The sequence below is a fragment of the Lissotriton vulgaris genome, chromosome 4_1, assembly GCF_964263255.1.
Source record: "Lissotriton vulgaris chromosome 4_1, aLisVul1.2, whole genome shotgun sequence".
In the NCBI taxonomy this organism is placed as follows: Eukaryota; Metazoa; Chordata; class Amphibia; order Caudata; family Salamandridae; genus Lissotriton; species Lissotriton vulgaris.
This window is the reverse complement of record NC_141691.1, coordinates 1,966,193,086-1,966,213,763: the sequence shown is the minus strand read 5'-3', so window position 1 is coordinate 1,966,213,763 and position 20,678 is coordinate 1,966,193,086.

Genomic DNA, 20,678 nt, shown 5'->3' with positions numbered 1-20,678 from the left:
AGCACAGGTTTTCATGATAGAGTTAACAAAATCCTCTTGTTTTTTAATGTGGTCTTAGTCCTGGGAACATAGTTGTCATATTTCAATGATGGTTTGAGTAAAGAAAGGAGAAAGCATAATGTAATTTGACAACTTCGAAAACATACCTTTTTGTTCTGTGTTTTCTGTGCGATGGTCTGACATGTCCTCTTACTCATTGTCATCATCTGACCTTCACATCAAAGTGAATATCCGTCACCAAAGGTCAGGGTAGGCTTTTAGAATTCCACATATGATGTCTGAAAGGCCATCTGTTACCACTCTTTTCATGGCCGCAGAGCCGCCACGTCAGTTCATGCTAAGCCCATTGCCTGCATCTGTCCTATTAGGACTTGTTTCTCCATTTTGGATCAGGTTTGCTCTCGATTCCGGGAAATGATAAAACATTTAAAACAAATGTCATTACATTAAAAGAGAAGTTCATGTCCCTAAAACATTCCACAGATTAGATTATCACCCTGCATAACAGGATTATTTTTGCTTTAGGGTTTGGTGCTAACAGAAGAATCTCTCCTACAGAACCTAAAAGGATTAGGCAGCCTGAGCTTCCAGCAGTAGGAGGAAAAGGTTAGGTACTTGAAAATAACTTATCGTCAGGAACCTGCCGGGACTGGTCATCCTAAATTAAGGAGCGTACTTTTGAGAAATGACCTAACAGACCCTAATACAATGTGCTCTGCGCCCCAGTCTGTGGATATGGATTGCAACTTGGCAACTAGAATACTTTCAGAACCAATCATAGCAGTGGTCATAGATTAATGTATGAGGCAACACCAGTAATCTGGAACTGTACGTACACAGATAAACACTAACAGAACATCTGGAAGGTAGAACCATACAGTTTCCTACAGATGAAACTGTCAATGACTGGCCCCAGTTGATCACTTTCTGTCTTGAGTTTGTTCATGCCAACACCAGTCCAAACTATAGCAGAATGGAGGGCAGCGTTCTAGGCGATCAGTGGCGGCTTGCATGAGGTGCAGCAGAGAAAAAATATAAAAGTTATAAATACATTTAAAAAAATTACACTTACCTGCAATCCTGGTCCAATGTCTTCTGTTCTCCAGGCAGGGACTAGGAAGCTGTATTAACCAATCCTGGCGCTGGTTTCCTGCAGAATGAAGGGAGCCCCAGGATTGGAGGGATCAGCCTCTCTTGCCGCTCCCGAGGGCACTGGAGCACTATGCTGCCTCTAACCCAGCTGTCTAAGTCAACTGCTCATGTCTGGCTGGCCATCGCAAGTCGGATGGCCAAACAGATGTTCACATTTTAAACCTAAGTTTCGCGCCTGGCCACCACTGCTTTCTGCTGCGGTCCTGACTAGCAGCAGCAGCAGAAACCAGAAAGCCCCGCCCCGCCCCCATCCTGACGCTCAACTCCAGACGGGGTTTGAAAAATAAAATGGAAATGTATTACCAGTTTATTTTTCTGTCACTGGGCCATTTCTTTAGTGGGGGCGACACTCCTCCGCCTTAACAGAGGGGCCGCCCTGTAGGAGATAGTCATATGTGGTGTTGTCATTAGTGGGCAACACATGGAGTTTTGAGGGATGAAGGTTAGCTCTCAGGCTGCCGGAGAGGCAGGCATCGTGACAGGAGAGAGAGGGCCACACACTGCAATCGTTGTAGGAGAGGTGCACCGGAAGAGACTGCAAGAGGTCGCAGCTGACTTCCAGAGGATAAGGTTCCATGCAATGGCAGAAGCAAGCAAGGGAGGGTGCTGGCGGCACTAGGAATAGTTCAATGGAGCATGTCCAACACCATGCCTAAACTAGGAAGGGCACAGTAGAAGACATTTTTGGACACCAGGATGGAAAAGGCCTCGTAATGTGTCAAAAATGTGGAAATGGTGAACGGGATCACTGGGTCTGCTGTGTGGTGCTGGTAATACTGCACCACACCCATTCATGTTTCTCTTTAAGAGAAACTTAGCTCTACAAAGTCTAATTTTAAGGGTAATTAGTCTAATTGGTTTGAAAAAAGTGTTTCTAAGTCTTTAGACACCGACCTGTCACTCCCAACAATGTGTTCTAGATTGTTAGCATTTTCCACCTTAATTTTGTCATATTCTTGACCTAGAATTTCACTTCCTGTGGCATTTGATTCAAATAACCTCCACTGACAAGCAGTCGTTTTTAATTTTTTTCGAGCAAAGGTCAGGCTCACTGTTGCATGTTATATGAATTTGTACAGCACATACCCCGGAGATTACCCTGGAGGTGAAGCAGGACCTGTATGGGCCAAGGCAGAGTCAGGGTTTGGAAAAGAGCCAGTTCACAGTTTCTTGCAGAATTCAGGGACTGAGGCGGGGACTCTTCTGTGCAGCAGCAGGTCAATCCAGGCATTAGGAGCGAGGTAGAAGAAGGCACAACCGCCGGATCTGGTTTTGCGTTTGTGGGAGGGGTAGTTGGGATGAGCAGAGTTGTCTTGTAGGTCGGTGGAAGTTTATGCGGTAGTTGAGGTACTTGGAGCCAATGTTGTGGTAGGCTTTGTATTGGTGCGTGAGGAGTTTGAAGGGTGCTCTTTGTTGATTGGGAGCCCATTGTGCTCTTTGAGATGAGGGGTGATGTCAGTGTGGGATGGGAGATTGATCATCAGGATAATAAAATATCTCTCCAAACATTATTAAAGCGCTATTGAGGAGCGCTCTCGTACACATGTGCAGAGTTGTTATACTGATTTTCCTAAAATGACAGGTAACTTTTGAGGGAATTGGGCTCAAGCAGAGCCTTACAAGGTTGTGTGGGGTAACTCTCACATGAAACTCCAGCAAAAATGAAAGATTATGCGTTTGGTGGTCACTGGTTTATTGTGTTTTTTCCATGTCGTTTTATAAAAAGAGGTGCTGTGAACTCTTGAACATAGGCTATAGCAGAATGTTCACCATCAGTGTTAACCAAGAGTTTTACCTTGGGCATTTCTTGCTTGTGTCAGGTTCGTGATTGTGATGACATTGCCTTTAATATCCATTTCAACTACACATCCCCTCTCTATTTTGTCTTGTGTTCTCTCCCATCTCCATTAAGAGTGTGTGGCGGGGTAGAATGAATTGAGCGAAGGCCAGGTCGAGGTAAGTAAGGCTTTATTTTCTTGAGCATACGTTTGTTACGACTAGTCAGTCTCTCTGCTGCAAATTTGGCGGGATCCGTGGAGGTGGAAGGATTCCCAGGTATACAGGCAGCCGGGTCTTCTCTTCTTCGTACTCCTCTGCAGTCACGGGGATGTAGGGTAGCCTAAAAGAGTAAGAGAGAAGCGATACCGTCAATGAGGCCGGGGGTGAGGAGACACCATTCTCACTCGGGAAGTAGTGCCCAACAACGGGTGAGGGACAGTGAATACTGGTAGTGCCGGTAAATAGGGAAAAGGTGTGGGGATTAGGGGTGGGGGTACGCGGGTACTGTTATAAAGTGAGTAAAGTTCCGACTAGAGTTTAAGGGAGTCCCCGCCTCCCAACTCAGCCCGAGAGAAGGTCCCGTACCTGAAGGGTCCACGCTCCTCCAGGAACGTGGCTCAGGGATAAGCAGAAACATTGGCCTCCTGGCATGGTCTCCTCCGTACACAAATCTCCGTCTGTCTGATGCTCCTCGCTGCCTTCGGGTTGTTTCTCGCTTGTCCTCGATACCGCCGCTGCTCCTCTGTTCTCCTCTTTCACGTCGGTGACGTTGCACACCTCGCTGTATTCTTCCTTACTTTAATCCAATGGCCTTCCTCTGACGTTCCGAGGGGGTGTGACTTCATCACAGTAGAAAGCCCAATTAAATGAACATTGTTCTTTTTCTTCGGCTTGAGTTCCATCTGCTTCTCAGGACCAATCATCCTGTTGGGGACCAAAAAGAGAGGGTGACGGGGGTAAAACGGTCCACTAGTCCGTACTGCCTTCGTGTGACCCTGTTTGCGGACCTGCCCGGTCACAGTGTCTTAATAGGTTCAGGTCGATGTTAGGGAGCAGCAGGTCTTGCAAGATTTGCCCTGTTTTGTTTAGCCACCCAGTGCCTGCCTCAATGTTGGGTAAAACCATCCTCCCACAGCTACATCACCACCCACCTGAGAGATCTGCATTGGCTCCCAGTCAACAAGAGGATCACCTTCAAGCTCCTCACCCATGCTCACAAAGCACTCCACAACGCCGGACCAGCATACCTCAATGAATGACTCTCCTTCTACACCCCGAACCGACAGCTTTGCTCCGGGACCTCGCACTCCCCCTGGTCACACGCATCCGCCGAACGACCACAGGTGGAAGATCATTCTCCCACTTCGCCGCCAAGACATGGAACACCCTCTCCAGTGGTGGAATCTGTTTCCCACATTTTTTGTTCATGCCACCTAGATACCTATCCTTAGGGCAAGATTAAAACCATTTATTTATACTGTATTTGTATCCCCAGGCTACTCCTATTGATTTATGAAGATATCCGAGTTCATTCGCTTATCACCTAGATGGTGCTGTAGCATTTGTCCAGGTTTGATATGTGAATTCGTTTTTTCCCTCATTATCACTACTGTTCCATGTAAACTGTGTTGATAAAGAGGGCATTCAGGACGCCTCTCCCCATGCCTTTCCGCGCTGCGCCTCCCACGCTGTCAGATACAAAAATAACAAATCCTCTCCCAGCAGGCCGCCATCTTGACCCTCTGAAAGCTGGCGGCACTTTACTGGAAACTTAAACGTCGCACAGTGTTGTCGTCTTTGATCGAGGTCACCTCCATAATGGCTAGCAATTTCCAGGCCTTAGGATGCTTGTCAGTTATTTGTGTCAGAAAATATACCACTGCCTGTAAAGCCAGTGTATTTAACCTTACTTAAAAGAAACTGTTGCAAACAAAAAGATATTTGTGTACTTGGCTGTACAGGTATTTGAGTTGATAGCGAAAGCCGAAAATTTGGTGTAAGCTACATAACATACACATACCATATCCTGGAAATCTTGTCAATAATGAGTCGCAATGGCAACAGTGCCTTATCCTTTCTCTGGCCACAGTGATCACTCCGAGCCAGCAGCTTGGGTATGGAATTCTTCATTCTATATTTCCTAGGATATACATACTCTGGGGGAACTGATCCCCACCCATGCACACGGACCCTCGTTCTTCCGTTGCCTGCTCCTCTTCGCAACCTCCCACTGGATTTGTTAGAAGTGCTGTCAAGTGTCCGGAGGAGCAGCCTGACCCAGTGTGGGCGAAGGGTTATAGAGATTTGCTGCTCACACAACATCTCCCCACCTTAATTTTAAAAAGAGACTGTGTGATGCTTTAAGAGGACTGGAGATAAACAGAAAAAGAGAGAGGCCTATGTGTCACCCTGATAATTCATACCGCCTCAGTCAGTCGCCTAGGCTTCCTGATGGTCTAAGTTTGTCCCCGTCCAATGGCAGAATAGATGTCTGAGTCGAAATCATCTGGGGTTTTCTCCCTACTGGGTTGGTCATGGCTGCCACTGCCTCCGCCATTTAAGGAGGTGGTGCTTCCAAAGTCCTCCTCTATCCTGTCGGGGAGGGGAATCTCTTTTCCTTCTGCTGTGTAGTATATCTTGGAATGCAAAGCATTTTGGGTTATTGACTATGGGCCATGTGCTGCAGATAACATAGTTCCATTGACTTCTGTGACTCTGTGTTGGCACTAGAAACAATGCGTCAGATTTCTGGTTTTGATATTGACGCACAAACATTAGTTCACTTGGTATTATGGTAAAAGACTTGGTTTAACCGCCTCCATGGCCTTCGTTCTTCTTATCTTGAATTTGCTCTGTGATCTGAATCCACTATGTGTTCGTGATTTTTAGTGATTCATTCACTTTCTGGGCATAGTCTAGTCTGACTCTTTCCCCCAAATCTCAGCTCCAAGCCGCACTTTCCTTTGGAGCTACGCTGTATATTGTGGTAACCCCTGGGAACTTGGCGGAAGTCCTGTCTGACCGATATCTGAGTCATATTATCTCACTGTACTGCTCTCTTAACCGTCGACACAAATCTTGGGACCATGCTGGTGTGTGGCCAGAAGGGAGTGATTTCCGGTGAGATATCCTTAGGTATGCCACAAACAACATTAACTTCATTGGCATAGATTGGGATCTGTTGTCAATCATGAGCTGGAATGCACCAGGGTTGCTGATGTGAGCTGCATCTGATGCACCAGACAGAAGCAGGAGTATTGATCAGTGTCGACCAAGAGATTGCCTCTATTGTGCAGGAATCTGTCGAAGCCTGCTGCAAGTGTTGACCTCACCGCAGCCAGGAGATCTACATCTGTATTTGTTCTAGTTGAGTGGTCTTCCCTGTACTCTGACACGTGACATGTTTGGACAGTCTCCTCAGCTAGGAAACCAAACTTGCTCTCAGTGTAGTTTCATGGTAGCTACTGTGCCACAATGACGCACGCAGGCTCATGTAGCGTTTTGGAAATGACTACTCTGGTTCAGCATCGAAGGACCCCTTGCTCACTTTCGGATAGTTCCTCTTGCATATTCTTATATGGAAGCAGTCCCTCTTTATTTGCCCCTTCTAAGCTATAGCTGTTGCAGTTGATGTGTCTCTATTTTTTTCACCTTTGTTGCTTTTACTTCACCAAGTATGGCATATTTTGTGAACTGCATGCTAGTTCGTCTGTGAAGACTCCTTCAGGGGTTGATAGACGTAGTACAAAGTTGATGTATTTTTTTGCAAGTGATGATTTTTGAGTTGTATGAGGGAGTGGATGTCTTGAGAGGTAGCTTGGTGGATTAGGTTCTTTCCCTGGGCTGTGGTTTATTTTGAAGCCACATTCCATCAGTTTTATTCTCCACCTTTCTAACCTTGGTGGAATCTTTGCCTTCAGGTTTCCTTAAATTCAGTAGAACCCAATGGTCTGTTACAATGGTGAATGGTTTGCCATCTAGGCACATGGGATGATGTTTGCAACACCACACTCTTGCCAAACTTTCCTTTTCTGCCTGGATCCACCTCCATTAGCACCACCTTGGCTTGTATTGTGCCACGATCCCACCCAGCCCAACGGGGCTGACATTTACTGTTAGATACATCTATAAGCTGGCACCAATGTATGTTAGGTGATTGATGGAGGCCACCACTTTTTTTTATTTCCTTAAAAGCTTTGATGCACGTGTTAATCAGATTAATGTTTGCCCCAATTTAGAGGGTTATCAGATTTGGAAGCTCATTTTGATGGAATCTTTTATGTATTGAGAGCAATAACGTGCTAGGCCTAGGAAAGATCTGAGGTCAGTGGCATCTGCTGGGTATGTGTTCTGTTGTGTCTTACAAGCTGGAGGCATACCATTGCAGGAAAAGATGTGTCCAAAATATGTGAGCTCTTCCTTCTTTAGTTTGTGTTCTTCAGCATTGAGCATCAGGCTGGTTTCTTGAAGACAACTGCATACTTCTATTATTGGAGTATCATGCTCTTCTTTGCTAATACCAACAACAAGGATGTAGCCACTGAGGTGAAGCAGATGACTCTCAGAGATTGAGATGCTTGTATTAAAACAAGCCTGAGTGAGTGTGAAATGTACTGGTGTGGTGGCTCACACTCCGGCTGAAGATAGTCCTTGTTAAGGTCTAATTTAAAAAACAGACTCGCTTTATTTAGGTAGCTGGCCATGTCGTTAAGAGGTCCTGGATGCTACATCTTGTTGACGGCTGTGTTTGGCAATCACATGTCCATGCAGATGTGTATTTTCTTTGTGTTTCATTTGGGCACCACTAGAATGGGGGACACCTATCGGGTCTGCCTGTTGACTTGATAGATTATGTGTTGCTCTAGTGTCTAGTAGATTCCTTAGTTCTTCCTCAACCTGGTGGGATGGTAGGGTTGGTGTTTGTAATTGTTTGAAGTTAGCCTGCTTCAAATTCTAATACTGCAAATACAAATCAATCAAAATGTATTGAACCATAGAAAGAATGCGGAAGCAGAATTACTGCTACAGTACTAGCAGCCCTGCAAGTCTCTTTAGATACTATCTCAGGAACTTTTTGTTTTCTAGGCTATCAGTGGTGGGGAGATAAGAGGAGATGCATTCTTAAGTCAGTAGAATATGCGGGTTCTTGCAATAGCATACTCTTCTGACTGAAACATGGAAAGTGTTGCCCAAATGAAGCTGTTTAGTTTGCTTCAGGACAAAATTGAGATCGGGAGCAAGAGGTCTCCCTCACCAGTGACTCGCCATAGTTCATCTTGAGGACCTCGATAGGCTGCGGTGATTGCTGAACCACAACTATTTACATTTGTTCTGTTGCATGGAGCAGAGGGCAGTCTCTGATGCCCAAAGGTGGGTCCCAAGATGTGCACACTATAACCAAAATCTTGGTCTTTTGTCATGTCGGATTTCATCTTTTAGCCAGCATCTGACTGATATAATAAGGTTGCGTTTGGCCCCCAAATCGTAGAAACAGTGCTTTAAGTTGTGCACACTGCTGCTAGTTTAACCTCAAATGCAATTTGCCTCTGCCACCAAACTCAAATATTAGACCTAACAAATTGCACAAATGGGCTGGTAGTGGCATGGGTCATGTGGTACCCAGAGATCACCTGTTTAATAGAGCAGAGCATCTGCCTGGTTAATGGGGGTCACCAGGTAAATCATCTGGAGCTGGCTCAGGCCGGGGTTTGAGGCACGGCTGAATGAGATGCGAGCCCGCCTGTGCCGCAGCGAGAAGCGAGAAGCGCGCCGAGGGAATATAAATGAAGCTGCCTGAGCCCTTCATTGGCACAAACTAATATAAATTGGTTTCATTAAAAAGCCTAACATAGTTTCCCACCTATTACATCGTGTGCAGTTTCTGAACATTAGTAGGTGACTGGCGTTTTATTGGTGACGTGAACAGGGCATGGCATTGCTTGCAAACAGTGTACAGATGCTGGATAAGAGGTATTTTCTATTGTACTCCCCCCCCTTCTTGCTCTCCAAAGGCCTATGTTACTGTTAGTATGTGTTCCTTATTCTTCTTTCTTTTGCAATATCTCTTTCACTTGTTTTCCTTCATGTAAATTTCATAGAATTGATTATAGGGTGCAGCTTTTATCTCATGCATGTCATAATAGTCAAACCCAATGTAGCCAATGGTCCCCATTCTCATGTGCCCAAGTGTAATATGCAAGAACTTCCAACCAAGGGTGTCAAATGCCTTCTCTAAATGAATCAACCTAATAAAGGCCTTTCCCTGTCTTTCCTCTTCGTCTCTTCTACGATATGAAACAACCGTCTAATGTTAGCCGAGGGGCTCTTCCAGAAGTACACCCATACTGATTTGGATAAAACATGGTCATCGTGAAGGGCAACCAATGATTTGCTAGCATTTGAATCTGAATTTTTTTATCCGAGTTGAGTAATGACGGAGGCCTATAGGATGATCTGTCTAATAAGTCTCTATGTGGTTTATGCAGATACACAATAAGGGTCTCTCTTATTGTCAGCTGGATGCCTTTGAAGACTTATATACTTCCGACGTCTGCTTTGGAAATGATGTGTGCGGTGCCTATATAGGCGCCGTCCTGGTGCACTGACATCAGGTCTTTTCTTTCTGCTCCATAGCACGGATCCGGATAGCTACCTCAGTCCTTTTTTGAACAACTTATTTGACTGTTTTGTCAATTGTGTTTAAGCAACTGCTCCCAGTATGCTTGGAGGTTGTGAGAAGGGTGGCAATGGGTTCTCTGACCCAACTGATGACCAGTGCCTGTCCTACCATGAGGGCAACTGGTATGCGGAGCTTGAGGATGCCAGTGGACGAGGCACATCTCCAGATTCTGGCCTGGTCTCGCCTCCGGGACTACTACGGAGAAAGACAAACCCTTCGCCATGGTGGAGAGGAGGACAGCGGATGTCCTTGACCTGCAGTTTCCCTCTGTCACTGTCAAACCCAATGTCTTGACAGAGGTGCTTCAACCGGGGCTATCCTCTACGGAGCCCATACACCACTTTAATGAAGCCCACACAGGCATTCTCCCCTGGGCCTGCACCAATCCTTGCCCTTGGGTGCACAGGATGATTGCCCATTGCCACCACCCTACACTAGTGGGCCCAGCTCTCCTCATTCAGCACCTCACTCCCAAGAACCAGGTGGGGCAGGCCTCGGCTGCCAAAGTTACCCCAAGCATTACCACCCACTCCACTGGACAGGGAATGCAAGAGGTTGGATACCTTTTGGAAAAATAATGGTCTCCTCTACCAGCCTAGCATTGCGGGTGGTGAACACTGCATGCCTCCTGAGCCATATTTTGATAACTTGTGGGATTCTGTTTGCAAGTGTTTCCCATGGTCCCAGAGGAGGCCTGGGCTGTACTGAACCAGGCCGTAATTAATGAGCGGGATAAAGTAAAGTTCACTATTGAGGCACGGCCATTGCTTCCACTGTGGCACTTCACCGGCACACCTGGCGAGATCAACTATTTTTTCAGAGGACGTCTAGTATGCATTAATGGACATGCCCTTTGATGGTTCCCGCCTGTTCGGCAACCAGGCTGATTCAGCGTTCAAGCACTTTAAAGAGAGTTGACCTGACTCTCTTTAAAGTGCTTGAATGCCAGTCTGTTGGGGACCTTCCTGGCACTGTGCCAGCGACACTCCTTCTTTTGCTCATTTTGTGGCTACGGAAGGGCTTCCCAGCCACGTCTGCAATATCAGCCATACCATCAAGGCCATCAGGCTTTCCAGCCCTTTCTTGGCCATGGATGCTGTTCCCACAGAGGGCGTCATGCTCAAAGTCAACATATTGTCCAATCTCCCACCCCTCAGGAGGCTGCAGCCTTCAAGCCCCTTTAGCATGCCCTTAACACAGCACAGTCACCCTGTTGGTGGCAGGATCAGGCACCACGTGCTCCAATGGCAAAAAAGAACATCAGACAAGTGGGTGCTTCAAATTGTTAAACTGTCTGGATCGTTTCTGGAAACCCGGCCTCTGTTGCCACAGTTATCAGACTGGTTGACAGAGGACCATCTCTTCTGGCCAAAGGAGCCATCAAGAGGGCCACAGCTTCAGAAGGAAGTCCTTATTGCTATTTCCACTACTTTCTGGTGCCATCATCCTATCCTAGATCTTCACCATCTCAATGCCTTTCGGTGAAAGGGGAAATTTAGAATGCTCACCTTGGCTCCAGGGTTTGTCTGCCTGGATCCCTGAGACTGTACTGGAGCGTTGGCCCTATAGGACACATATTTTCACATCCATGTCTTGCAGACCCACAGCCATTACCTGCGGTTCATACTGGGCAAAGAGCACTTTCAGTTCGCTGTGCTCCCCCTTTGGCTTTTCCAGAGCCCCTGGGTGCTCACAAAAGTGATGGTGGTAGTTGGAGCACTTTTTAAGCGGTTATGGTTTCTTGTCTTCCCCGACCTTGACAACGGCCTGCCGAAGACAGGCACACCACAAGCAGTCATCATCCACCTCCAGACTATGGCAACCTTCGTGCATTCACTGGGGTTCATAATCAATGTGCTTAAGTCACACCTGACTCCTTCTCAGATGCTCCATTTCTTCAGAGCCATTCTAGACATGGTACAGTTCTGCGCCTATTCTCTGGAGCAGAGAGCGGTGTCAGGGGGAGAACAAGAGACTGAGAGGGATGAGCTGGGAAAGCGTTCGGCCCCTGAGCACAGTCTTCTCCACGCTTTGCCTCTCATAAGCGAACAGGTTTCTGTTTACTGCAAGAGTTGCGTGGCGAAGCGAAGGCCTCGTCATAGCATCACAGGGCCCACGTCATCGAGGAGGAAGTCTCACCATCACCCTGGACAAGCAGCGGTGCTCTCACTTGGGGCACCTGGAGTGACCCCTGCCCTGGTGCCATCTCCTGACACACCAGAAAGACATCTGGGAGAGGTCTAGCGCAGACACTAAGCACATGTACCTCACTCCTGGGTCACTACTTCCCTCTTCAATCTACCCTGCTTGGAAAAAGAACTTGTATTAATGTAGCGCTTCATACTGCACGTTTGCTGTCCTTAAGCACTGTAAATAACAGGTGTAAATTTACTAACCTCAGATCGAGGAAAGCCTGAGACAGCTGGGATTACATTTCATGCACTGCAGGTCACTGCAGAACCAAGCATGGGGGTTGAGGGGTCACTGGAATAATGCTGCTACAAACGATCAAATAATGCCACAGGGCTGACTAAATTATGTTTCAAGAAAAGGCACTTTATGCAGTGCTGGCAGAGCTTTTTAGACGCATTGATTTATACAGTGTTGTAAGGCAAGATTCTGTGGATATTAACACACATTGATTTATGCAGCACTGTGAGGCAGATTCTGTGGATATTAGCACACATTGACTTATGCAGTGCTGTGACGCAGATTCTGTGGATATTAGCACTCATTGATTTATGCAGCGCTGTGAGGCAGATTCTGTGGATTTTAGCACACATTGATTTATGCAGCGCTGGGAGGCAGATTCTGTGGCAGTGCTAATAACACACATTGATTTATGCAGTGCTGTAATGCAGATTCTGTGGCAGCGCTAATAACACACATTGATTTATGCAGTGCTGTAATGCAGATTCTGTGGCAGCGCTATTAACACACTGATGTATGCAGCGCTGAAGGCAGAATCTGTGGCAGCGCTAATAACACACATTGATTTATGCAGCGCTGTGAGGCAGATTCTGTGGATATTAGCACTCATTGATTTATGCAGTGCTGTGACGCAGATTCTGTGGATATTAGCACTCATTGATTTATGCAGTGCTGCACACAGATTCTGTGGATATTAACACACATTGATTTATGCAGCGCTGTGAGGCAGATTCTGTGGCAGCACTATTAACACACTGATGTATGCAGCGCTGTAGGCAGAATCTGTGGCAGCGCTAATAGCACACATTGATTTATGCAGTGCTTTGACGCAGATTCTGTGGATATTAACACACATTGATTTATGCAGCGCTGTGATGCAGATTCTGTGGATATTAACACACATTGATTTATGCAGTGCTGTGACGTAGATTCTGTGGATATTAACACACATTGACTTATGCAGTGCTGTGACGCAGATTCTGTGGATATTAACACACATTGACTTATGCAGTGCTGTGACGCAGATTTTGTGGATATTAACACACATTGATTTATGCAGTGCTGTGACGTAGATTCTGTGGATATTAACACACATTGACTTATGCAGTGCTGTGACGCAGATTCTGTGGATATAAGCACACATTGATTTATGCAATGCTTTGAGGCAGATTCTGTGGCTATTAACACACATTGACTTATGCAGCGCTGTGAGGCAGATTCTGTGGATATTAGCACACATTGACTTATGCAGTGCTGTGACGCAGATTCTGTGGATATTAACACACATTGATTTATGCAGCGCTGTGAGGCAGATTCTGTGGATTTTAGCACACATTGATTTATGCAGCGCAGGGAGGCAGATTCTGTGGCAGTGCTATTAACACACTGATGTATGCGGCGCTGTAGGCAGAATCTGTGGCAGCGCTAATAACACACATTGATTTATGCAGTGCTGTAATGCAGATTCTGTGGCAGCGCTATTAACACACTGATGTATGCAGCGCTGAAGGCAGAATCTGTGGCAGCGCTAATAACACACATTGATTTATGCAGCGCTGTGAGACAGATTCTGTGGATATTAACACACATTGATTTATGCAGCGCAGTGAGGCAGATTCTGTGGATATTAGCACACATTGATTTATGCAGTGCTGTGACGCAGATTCTGTGGCAGCGCTATTAACACACTGATGTATGCAGCGTTGTGAAGCAGATTCTGTGGCAGCGCTATTAACACACTGATGTATGCAGCGCTGTAGGCAGAATCTGTGGCAGCGCTAATAACACACACGGATTTATGCAGTGCTGTGAGACGGATTCTGTGGATATTAACACACATTGATTTATGCAGTGCTGTGAGACAGATTATGTGGATATTAACACACATTGGTTTATGCAGTGCTGTGAGACGGATTCTGTGGATATTAACACACATTGATTTATGCAGCGCTGTGAGACAGATTCTGTGGATATTAACACACATTGATTTATGCAGCGCTGTGAGACAGATTCTGTGGATATTAACACACAGTGATGTTGCAGCGCTGTGAGGCAGATTCTGTGGATATTAGCACACATTGACTTATGCATTGCTGTGACGCAGATTCTGTGGATATTAACACACATTGATTTATGCAGCGCTGTGAGGCAGATTCTGTGGATATTAGCACACATTGACTTATGCAGTGCTGTGACGCAGATTCTGTGGATATTAACACACATTGATTTATGCAGCGCTGTGAGGCAGATTCTGTGGATTTTAGCACACATTGATTTATGCAGCGCTGGGAGGCAGATTCTGTGGCAGTGCTATTAACACACTGATGTATGCGGCGCTGTAGGCAGAATCTGTGGCAGCGCTAATAACACACATTGATTTATGCAGCGCTGTGAGACAGATTCTGTGGATATTAACACACATTGATTTATGCAGCGCAGTGAGGCAGATTCTGTGGATATTAGCACACATTGATTTATGCAGTGCTGTGACGCAGATTCTGTGGCAGCGCTATTAACACACTGATGTATGCAGCGTTGTGATTAACACACTGATGTATGCAGCGTTGTGAAGCAGATTCTGTGGCAGCGCTAATAACACACACCGATTTATGCAGTGCTGTGAGACGGATTCTGTGGATATTAACACAAATTGATTTATGCAGTGCTGTGAGACAGATTATGTGGATATTAACACACATTGGTTTATGCAGTGCTGTGAGACGGATTCTGTGGATATTAACACACATTGATTTATGCAGCGCTGTGAGACAGATTCTGTGGATATTAACACACATTGATTTATGCAGTGCTGTGACGCAGATTCTGTGGCAGCGCTATTAACACACTGATGTATGCAGCGTTGTGAAGCAGATTCTGTGGCAGCGCTATTAACACACTGATGTATGCAGCGCTGAAGGCAGAATCTGTGGCAGCGCTAATAACACACACCGATTTATGCAGTGCTGTGAGACGGATTCTGTGGATATTAACACACATTGATTTATGCAGTGCTGTGAGACGGATTCTGTGGATATTAACACACATTGATTTATGCAGTGCTGTGAGACAGATTCTGTGGATATTAACACACATTGATTTATGCAGTGCTGTGAGACAGATTATGTGGATATTAACACACATTGGTTTATGCAGTGCTGTGAGACGGATTCTGTGGATATTAACACACATTGATTTATGCAGCGCTGTGAGACAGATTCTGTGGATATTAACACACATTGATTTATGCAGTGCTGTGAGACAGATTCTGTGGATATTAACACACATTGGTTTATGCAGTGCTGTGAGACGGATTCTGTGGATATTAACACACATTGATTTATGCAGCGCTGTGAGACAGATTCTGTGGATATTAACACACATTGATTTATGCAGCGCTGTGAGACAGATTCTGTGGATATTAACACACAGTGATGTTGCAGCGCTGTGAGGCAGAGTCTGTGGATATTAAAACACATTTTTTTCAGCTGCGCTGTGTGGCAGATTCTGTGGCAGTGCTATTAACACACATTGCTGTGATGTAGAATCTGTGGCAGCACTATTAAAACACACTGATACAAAAGGAATATCAGCCCCATACAAAATACAAACTTTGATTGTGAAATGGAAGGGCACGCTTTCACCAAATCCGGTTAGGATGCCAATTCACCTTAAATAATGGTTTAGTCTTACTTGGACGCACAAGAACATTTACTCCACCCCTGACCTCTGGCTCCTAGATTAAGATAGTTTGTGTAAAATATACTCAGAATCCAGGGAGTGTTTGCACTTCCTGCAATAAAAGGTGCACTCTTTTATTCTGCACATAAGAGTGAGTTCACTTTGTGTCGACTCTGTGGGTGTGCATTAGCATTGCTTTACTAAGAGCGACCCGCGCAGACCCTTATCTTACATTTTGTTTGTATAATGTAACTATCTTGGTAGAAGGTGCTGTGAGACTCACAACAGGCCCAACAAACTTTGATGTGGCTGGAAGATGACAAAAGTATGCTCAATTATTACTGAACGTAGCGGCCATCTGTGACTGGAAGATTTTCTTTTTATGTGAAAGAACAACATGATTGACACCCAAAGATACTAACCAGGGCTACCACGAAATGAATGTATCCTTGTGTAATGTAACTTGTGCTCATCTAAAGCGCTCCAATCCCTTTTGGTTGAGTTAGCGCTATAAACAAGCACTTACAATGCAATGGTCTCGGCTTTATTAAAGTTAGGCCTATTGGCATTGCAAATGGCATTTTTTTCATTTTTTGTTTTTTTTAAAAACATAACTAAATGGCATTGTCATTTACAATGGCAATAGGTGAGCATTAGAGAGTAGTAGAGAGTACTAGCGGACACAGAGCCACACACCCACACAGAGCCACACACCCACACAGAGCCACACACACACAGAGCCACACACACACAGAGCCACACACACAAAGAGCCACACAGAGCCACACACAGAGAGAGAGCCCCACACACACACACACACAGAGAGCCCCACACACACACACACACACAGAGCCCCACACACAGCCCCACACACACACAACCCCCCCACACACACAGAGCCCCACACACATACTCCATAGTAGCAAGCTGCAGAGTTCCTTCCAACCAAGCCACCGAATAAGATGTAGCTGCAAGCAATAAAAGGTGCAAATAATCACAATAGTGTCAAATAAGGTTAGAAACAAACTAAAATAGAAAAACTGTATGCTCAGCCACTTTCAGCTCCAAACTCTAATGCGCCCCTCCACCACCCCGTGAATGGCTACTTGGAGAATGGTATGAGCCGCAGTACCATGTCACTACTACACACACAAATGACAAAGGGGTTATGGCGTTAACACACGGAGATGTGTGTCACCTGACCCGAGAGGGCAGATGAAGTATGCAACACACGTCTGACACTCTGGTTATGCCACCCATACAGAAGATACAGGTGAGTGGTACCCCCTCACTTTTCTGCCCATGTTCCACACATAAACCCACAGGCATACTCAAGACTCCAACAAGGCCTTCCCTATGGCGCATCTGAACCCCTGGACTTTTCCAAACTATGCCGCCTCGCAGCTCCCTCAACTATCCCCAGACGTACCCTCTCGAAAAGGCACTTGCATCTGGTTGTCACATACTACCAACAGCCTAAGTCTCACCTCGGATACTCACAAGGCCGTAAGCTGCCTCTTTCATGCAACTGCCATCGATAAGAGGTACCTGTCCAGTCCACATATCTTCGATACTCAAAACTAACATCCCCGGACCTTGACGACAGCCACCCTCACCCCATAAGCCACACACCTCACGCCAATGGCCCTGACATACTCACAGCTGCCAGCTACCCCATCAGGTGCTTACTGTTGCTGTTGTACTCCCAGCTACCCCCACCACCGGGTGCAGCAGTCCCGGGTCATTCTAGAAATACTGAAAGACAGTGCAGGTTCGCAATGACAGCCGCCCTGCAGCCCATAAGATACTCACAGCTGCACGGTCCACCCAGGCAGTCCGTCGGGTACTTGGGCTAGCCTCCTCCGACTACAGTCCCACCAGGTCCCCGAAGCAGCGGCACAAAGCCAGGCCTGCGCGACCGCGTGCCCCGCACAGCAGCACCGCCAACACCCAGAGGTGCAGGCCGTGCCACGGTACTCCCCGCAGCCGACGCTGCCCCCCGGGACAGAGCCACATCGCTGCCAGTGGTGAGATTCCCGGGGCTCCTGTGCTCCCGAGCCTCCTGCACGTACGGGTCCTCCCACAGGGGCACGGAGAATCGGATTTGGGTCGTGTTATTGACACCTGTGCCCCGCCGTTCGCACCCGCTCACCTGCAGCGCCTAGGAGGGCCGCTCTCCCGGGTAGGGCCTTTCCGGTGTTGACCGCTGGCGCTGGAAGTTCGTTACAGGAAGTGTTCACAGTTCAAAGAAACAAGCTGAGCAATCAGAACAAGCGTGCAGCAAGGTTCCCACCCCCACTTGCTCCGCTGGAACAATCACTGCTGTAGATTTATAATCCTGACTTGCCCCGTAAAACTATGTTCAAACGAGCAAATCCCTATTTTGAGGTAATGACCAATGCCGGGGGATGCGTTCTGTGTACCCCGCTGGTCAAATTCATTATTGGGAAAGTAACAAGCAGAATCGTAATGGAAGAAAAGTGAACATAAATTAATTAACAAAACGAAGGCATGTATGTAAACAGAAAGCCACACGGGTCCTGCTCTGGGGCGAAGGACTCGGCGACTTCTTGCGCCGGCGGTCGGGGGGAAATGGTAGAACAAAAGCACCGCCATTTTTGCGATTCGGGGGCGTGTATTTAGCAGTTGAGTGACGGATGAAGTCACGGCTTAAAAACTGCAAAAAACACGCCCCCGAATCGCAAAAAGACGGGGCTTGAACTGAGTGACGCCCCTCTCCTCCAATGGCTGGCCTCTGTTTAGGAAGCCAGCTAATGGAGGAGAGGGGCGGGTTCAAGCCCCCATACTGCAAACAAAAAATCTCGGACTCCGCCCACTGCTTATATAGTGCGACGATAGTCCGAGACCTAAAAAAGGGCAGAAAAAATATTTGCCGGAGACAGAGAGAGGATGCAGCAACAGACAGCGTAAGAATTGGGAGCACACTGCTGGCTCACTATAGCTCACACTTACAAGCTCACTGCAGAGCACACGTACACACACACTGCAGAACACACTTACAATCACACTTTTAAGCACTCTTCAGGCTCACTGTAGAGCACAGTGCAGAGCACACTTACAAGCACACTGCAGGCTCACTACAGAGTAGGCTGCAGAACACACTTACGAGCATGCGGTAGGACACGTTTACCAGCGCATAGCACGTCACTACATTTACAAGAGATTTATGGGGCATTCTTTTGAACTCACTGCAGGGCATGTATGGCAGGCTTATGAGCTCAATGCAGAGCTTGCTAAAGGGTCTGCAGTACAATGGCAGAGTTTGGGACCCAAAGGTACAAGTGGGTCACATTTGCTCCATTTTCCACGGCACTGAGTACGCAGTCTTTACAGTGGTAAATAAGCGCTACCTTTTACTTTGCATTGTGTTTGAGCGCTCAGGATAACGTCTGTAAAGGTGGGCGAGGTGTGCCGAATGGGACACAGTGCCCACAGAAACCCTTCGCCTTCTGCATTGTTAGCACACTCTCCCCAAGTAGAGATCCTGCCGTACCCATAAGGTGAAGACCTGGGAGCCCCCTGCGCAGTCCTCTATGCCACATCCAAAGCAAGGAACCGAAGGCCTCGCCGTAGTGTCACAAGTCCCACATCAACGAGGAGCAAGTTTTGCCGTCACCCTGGACAAGGAGCAGCACTCTTACTTGGGGCCCATGGAGTTTTTCTTGCACTGGGGCATAGTTTATTAAACAGAGCAAGGCATGCTGTCCTTAGGTCTCTACTGATCATTGTCCAACTGCTGAAGAGAGGATGTGGCATAACGCCCAGAGCTGCCGACTTTGGAGCTGGGGAATCAGGTTCCAATCTCGGCATCCGTTTAACATCCTGTGATTGTGGACAAATCACCTAATCTCCACAGGGCTACCAAGAAATTAATGTATCCTTGTGTAATGTAACTGGTGCCTAGGAAGGCTCACCAATCCCTTCAGGGTTGAGTTAGCGTTATAAAAAAAATACAAAAAAATCTAGTGGGAGACAGAGAGAGGATGCAACAACAGACAGTGAAAGAATTGGGAGTGAGAAAGCAACATAGAGGGATTGTGAGAGGCAACGAGAAATAAAGAAATAACGAGGCCACACAAGCAGGAAACAAAGAACGGCGAATAAAAACAGCAGAAGTGCTCTTAAAGTTATAAAAAATGAGTCCCAAAATTATGCCTTAAAAAGGCATCTGCGTATGTATAGCAGTAATTGTCCCTTCTCTAGGGGAGGGCTAAAGACGGGAAGAGGCAAGACTCATGCATGGCATGGGCAAATGGGGAAAGTGAATAATGGAGCGACGAAGGTGCCAGCAAATTGCAAGCCTATGGGTGGGCTAAAGGCCACAAAGTACATACAACAGGTCTATTTTCAAGTGCATGCGAGCCGTTTAGATCCCAGACCTAAAAATGATGAAATAATGGAGCAATACCAATAAGAAATGTGCCACATTATGCTGCGTAATTTGCCTTTTCTTGTTGCATAATTTACTCATAAGAAGTACATGGTGGGCGCTAGTTATAGTCACTTCTGCTAAATATAATTGGTGAAGGTCTGTGGTTTTTTCAGTTCAAACCGTTATGTTAGCATTCATCTAACTAAAACCTCAGTTTAACCATTGTTTAACTATTAATAAAAAAATATATACCTTGGTTATCCCTCGCCTCTCCTCGGTGTAGATTAAGTACGTTTCGTGCTTAGGAGCTCGGAAAGAGCAGTCGAGCCACCTCTGACTCTGTGAGGGCATTTTGTGCCGACATTTATAGCTCCTAGAAGTTGCTGTGTGACATCTGTGCTACAGATGGTATTACCTTGCCTTTTCTCATTTATTATCTTTCAGTCTGCAGTCCCTAACAAATCATCGGTGAAATATTTTGCAAGGTTTATTGTTTACCAGATCAATGATGCCCATTTAATCAACCTCAGAAGGATCAAATGCTGAATGCGTTTGGGGATTCTAACC